Here is a 6026-nt window from a genome sequence, read left to right as displayed (position 1 = left end):
CCGACTAGCATGGAACGAGACTCTAGCTTCTTCATAGTGCATTTTCTTTCAAAAAGGAGGATAACACCCGGCCTTTGCATCGGGCGATGCACACGACCATTTTTATTATATTATTCAATAAAGCATGACAAAAATAAATACAAGGATCAATCCAAATCCGTCTTCCTCGCCATCTATGTCGCTAAATTTACTAGCTTATGATGTGCCCTGAGGCACCAACACACGTCATCTAATCCGGTGGCCTTACCAAGCCGCCCCACGGCGACCGATATCACCAACCGGAGGCAGACCCTCCATGCGCAGCACATGCGCACGCTCTAGAATCCGCTGCCACCATCTTCGGTTGTCCCAACTTCAGGAAAGATCCATGCATTGACCTTGCCAGGCTCAACTGTCGTCGACGCCAGACAACACCACCATGCTGCTCGCGTCCATCAATGAATCATGCGTACGGGTACAAATATGTGGAGATTGGCGCTGATAGCTCATAGCGGTAGCAAGTCAACCATGTTTAGTTGAGAGAATCAGGATAGACTTTTCAAAAAAATATTTCGAACATGGTCTGTTTACTCATGATGGATGACAAATATGTTCACTGGTACCATCTTTTTGTAATATTGTTAAACATTCTTTTAGCTTTCTTATGTGCGTAAATTATTAAAAAAATATTCATTTTATTGATATATTTTTGCTAAGACGAATGATAATTTGTTCACGTCATAATGATACGTGTGTTGAACGGCACACTTACTAGCAGGAAAAAGTTTTACAACCTAAAAAGGGTCAACCGTGGAAATGGAGCAGAGCACACATGTGTTGCGAAACCTCTAAAGAGAAAGGAAAACAAATGTCCATATATGACGTAGACTCCAAGATTTGGTCATAAATAAATTGATGGATAGCTAATTTGGTCAACAACATTTCTCGCGGTAAGCATGACCCACCCATGTAAAACGCGGATCGGTACTTCTTGTAGCCTCTACCTATGTCGTCGGTATAGTACTAGCAGCCAAACAACACATAAACAGAGTCGTGGCCCCAAAGAGAGGGACATAGCAGTGAAGATTGTGATGGGTTGGATCAATGTAACTTGTTGAGAAATATGGATGGGAGGCATGTGCAAACACATCTTGTGTAAATATCATATACTCCCTCCTTCTGGGTTTACAAGTTCCGAAAGCTAAAACGGCAAGACCAAGGGACAACCATAATGAACTGCATGCACACGCTTTGACTTAATTCATCGCAGCAATTTCACTGGCAGCATGTATACCCTTACCTATAATAGGTTGCATGCCTGGTTGGGCGTATTAACCCAAGAGATTTTAGTTGTTGCATGCTACCAGTAGTAATTAACACAACGAACTAGAGCAGAATCGAGGCCAAACACTCGGCGTATATTGGTGGTTATTGGCCCTTTGCCGAGTGTCCGTGACACTCGGCGTATAAGGCGATTCCAGCAGTGAGGCCAAACACTTCCGATGTAAACGAGCCCTGCTCCGGTGCTCCCCTCTAACCTAATTTCTGAGGGGTATTTTTGTCCCTGCGAGTTTATTTTTTTCCTGGCCCGCCGTAGCCCAGATCCAACCCCTGTCTAGCCCTGTATAACCCAGACCATATATGTACAGTACCCTGGTCCAAAAAAACATCACACGACCCCACGTCCACGTAAGACCTGCCGAATCCAATCATTCACGCAGCTCCATCAATCTCGCGGGCATTGACGGAGCTCCATAAGTCACGTAGTAGATCTCCAGTGGCGGCTATCTCGTCGCCGGCGATCTCGTCGGACAACGGGCGCGACAACGTTGTGAATCTCCAACGAGCGCGCACAGGTACCGCATCCCGCGTCCCCCCTCTAGTCTCGCTCGCGCAACATCAAACGAACTGCCGCCACCAGTGGTAGTGGTTAACCTAGCGGGGCGGGTAACCTAGCTACTCGGCGGTGCAGGCGATCGTGGATCTTGTTCCGGTAGTGCTGCTCCTCGTGATATGGGTTTCTTTAGTCTAGGGTTCACGTAGCGTCGGTTGCCGTCGGCTGTGCGCACCACCACTATCGTTATTTGATGTGGCGGCTAACCTAGGTATCCGGCGGCAGAGGTAATCACAGATCTAGCTAGGTTTTGAGATCGTGCAGTTCCTCGCGATTGAAAGTGATCACGACGGGTGCCGTGGCCATCTTTCTTACTAAGTTTGGCAGATCTGAACGGCCTCGGTTGGGGTTGTTTACATAACATCCGTGATCGTGTGTTATGTGTTGCATATTTCATCATTGATAATGTTTCCACATGTGATGATACATATTATTTGTTGTAGCAAATGGCGGACAAGGAGTTAACTGATATCATGGTAGACATGGAGTTTGGAGAACTGATGAAAGACTGGATAGAAGATTGGTCAGATGATGAAAATTCAGATCGTGGAGATCGGTCAGAGAATGGAAACGAATGGGACGATCTTAATGTGAGTGGCATTGTCATGTTGTAATTTTTTGGTGGCATCCGACAACATTAAATCTTTGTGTTGAAAATTTATAGATGGATGAGCTTGATGATGATCAGGAAAACAACTCGGAGCTCTCGAATGAAGATTACATTAGTTAGGTACGGAAGTGAAAATTTTTGTTGGCATGCAAATTGAATTTCTTCTGGAATATTATATGATAAGTAATTATGTATTTGTGTTGTATTTTTCAGCTCATTTCTGAATGTCATAATGCATATGACTATTACGGTGAATCCGACGCGGAGACAGGCCTTAACGACGAATCATTAGATGCACCTGATTCTGGGGAGTCGCAGTCGTCGGTCATCATGAGTGAGGTATGTGTGTAATCAATGTTCTATGGAAGTAATATTAAACCATAGAAAACTGTTTTCATGGCTGTGTTTTGATTGTGTAGGTGACACAAGGTGATGGGGCAAAGAATGTCCAAGATAGTGCCAGTGCAGATGATAAGAGGGATATGTTCATGCAGATAATGGAAATGACTTTTATGTCTCATGATGCTTCGTATGATTTCTACAACAGCTATGCTAGAGATAATGGTTTCAGCATTAGAAAGAATAAGGTCAGGTATAGCAAAACCGAGTCACATCATATGCGTTATAGGCGGTTTGTTTGTTCCAGACAAGGGAAACGTGACAACAAGTTGCTAACAGAGGAAGGACACAGCCGTAGGCTCAGAGCCGAGACACGCTGCCTTTGCCTAGCGCACCTGACCGTCAAGCTTGGCCAAAAGTGTGGGGTTTGGTATGTTGAAAGTTTTGAGGACAAGCATAGCCATATGTTGGCAGGACCGGACGAGGTATCTTTTCTTTGGTCCCACAGAAAAATCAAAGAGTACCAGAAGCATGAGATAATGTCCATGGGAGCTGCGGGGATTAGAATTACGACATGATAGATTCCTTCATCAACAAACATGTATGGTATGGCGGTGTTGGGATCTATATTTTCCTCGGTTGAAGCGAGGCTGAACGTGCTCCTCAACCGTAGGGATAAGAAAAATATGGATTAGCACGATCCCGGAATTGTGTAACAGAACGGCAATTACTCCCGTGATCGACGTGCATGGAAAGCGCACCGTTGTGGCCCCCCGCAAAATGGATCCGAGAGGTATTTGCGGTCTGGGCCGGCCCACCAACCTAAATCCGTGACCATATAATGTTTTTTTCTGTTGCTCAAAATAAATATCATTGCTTCTGTTGCGGTCTGGGCCGGCCCACCTACGTCAGGGCACTGTTCTAGGGTTTTATCGCTGCAAAACCACTATAAAATGCATCGAGTGTCGGAAATGAATGATACTTGCCATGCATGCTTGCCATGGTCATCGTAGGGTGTGCATAAAGTTTGGTCTCAATTGGTGAGACCGAGAAGAAAAACCTGCTTCTAGTGGAGGCATGCATGCGATTGTCCCAACTAGATTTGATTTAATAATATTTCAAGTATCAAACAGAAAATAAAATTTATAATTAGGAAGGACAACCATGAAAAGTGAAATAAAAAACAACATCATATCATACATTATTTAAATTTATAACTGTCAGAACAAAGAAAAGAGGAGAATATAGAAAACAGAAGAAACATTTGAAGGAATAAGTGCAATAAAAGACAACATATTATCTTACATTTTGAAAATATTTCAAATATAAAGAAGAGAACAAATATTAGAATGAAGAAGTGAAATAAAACAGAACATTTTATCTTACAAACTAAAAATATTTCAAATGTAATAAAGATAAGAAATATTAGAATGAAGAATTGAAATAAAACACACCATTTTAGTTTATATTTCGTAAATATTATGAATATAAAGAAGAGAACGAACAAATGAAATAAAACACAACAGAATTTGACATATTTTTTTAATTTTAGTAAACACTATTAGAAATAATATAGAAAAAAAGAGATTTGATTTTAAATATTAGAAATGTAAAAAAGAAAAGAAATTTTGAAGTTAAGAAGTGAAAAAAAGAGAATATAAAATAGAAACAAATTTAAGAATTTATAAAAGTTAATTATCTCTGCGCGCGGGTAAGGCTGCCCTGGGCCAGCCCGCCAGAATTGGGCCCAAGGCAGAGCCGCGCAGGGCACCGCCGTGGGGTGGTGGGAGTTTAGTCCCACCTCGCCAAGCGGGAGAGCGCCGCACCGGTTTATATACCCGGCTGCGACTCCCCTCTCAAGCTCCTATCATATGCAGGCAGTATATTGCCTAACTCTCATCTCCTCTGCCTTGTGGGGCCTACTAGCAGCAGAGATATTCTGCACCACGGGCCTGCATCCTGGCCCATAACGGCTGGGTTCCTAGTCGTATGCAGGCTGTGGTGTATGAATTCTCCTGCTCTAGTAGGTGGGCACTTTTTTGGCATATTGCCATGTGTTTTGATCTTCAAATCACGTACTAAATTATACACATGCTCACTTGCATGCAATAGACTTTTTTTTGCATATATGACAAGTTAATGTTTTGACCTTCAAATCACCTAATAAATTTTACACATGCTCACTTACATGTAATACACATGGCTATTAATGGGATTTCAAAAAAAATGAGGCCGTGGTGTATGAATTCTCCCCCCACATGCATGCCATGGTCATGATAGGGTGTGCATAAAGTTTGGAATCATTTGGTGGGACCGGCAAGGAAAACCTCTTTCAGACTTGAACTCCGGCAGACCCGAATGGTCCGGCTTGTACATGGTGCATGTGGGGGCATGCATGAAGATGACCCCAACTTTTGGGAGCATGTGGGCATGGCCAATGTCCCCCCCCCCCCCCCCCGTGCAAGGTGTGCACGAATTTGGACAAAACGCACGTTGCCTCATGCCGGGGCAGTGTTCTAGGGTTTTTTTCGTCCACCTCCAAATCAACTGAACTTTTGCACACATGATCTCTTGGACAAACAAAGCTAGGTTTCCAACATTTTTCTTAATTTATAATGACCTCTAGACTGACTGGTTAAAATATCGGTCTATACCTCAAGGGGCATTGTAATTTTTTTTTCAATTTTTATTTGATAGCCATCTTTGGCACATGTAGGTCACCATGTACAAGAAAATTTGGGTGATTTGGAGGTGGTGGAAAAAATCACTTTTGTTCAAAAACTGGCTTAAGTTTAGACCAAATGGTCCCTCCAGAATGCGGGCATTTTTTCGACCACCTCCAAATCACCTCAATTTTGGCAGACGTGATCTCTTGGACAAACACAGCTAGGTTTCCAAAGTTTTATTTTTTTGAATTTTTTTATTAATTTATAATGCCCTCTAGACTGACTAGTCAAAACATTGGTCTATACCTCAAGGGGGCATTGTAAAATATATTATTTTCACAATTTCTTTCATAGGCATCGTTGGCACATGTAGGTCACCATAAACATCGGCGGCCACTTCTTGGACGGCATCTGCCGCGGTGTTCGCGGCCTCGACCACAACTCCGTGCGCAGCGGTGGCAGCGCCACGACCTTGCGCCATCGAAGCCTAACAGAACCCGCCGGAGAGAGGGAGGCGGTGGGATTGAGCGAGTAGGTG

The sequence above is a fragment of the Triticum aestivum genome, chromosome 7D, assembly GCF_018294505.1.
Source record: "Triticum aestivum cultivar Chinese Spring chromosome 7D, IWGSC CS RefSeq v2.1, whole genome shotgun sequence".
In the NCBI taxonomy this organism is placed as follows: Eukaryota; Viridiplantae; Streptophyta; class Magnoliopsida; order Poales; family Poaceae; genus Triticum; species Triticum aestivum.
Note: the sequence above shows the minus strand (reverse complement) of the source record.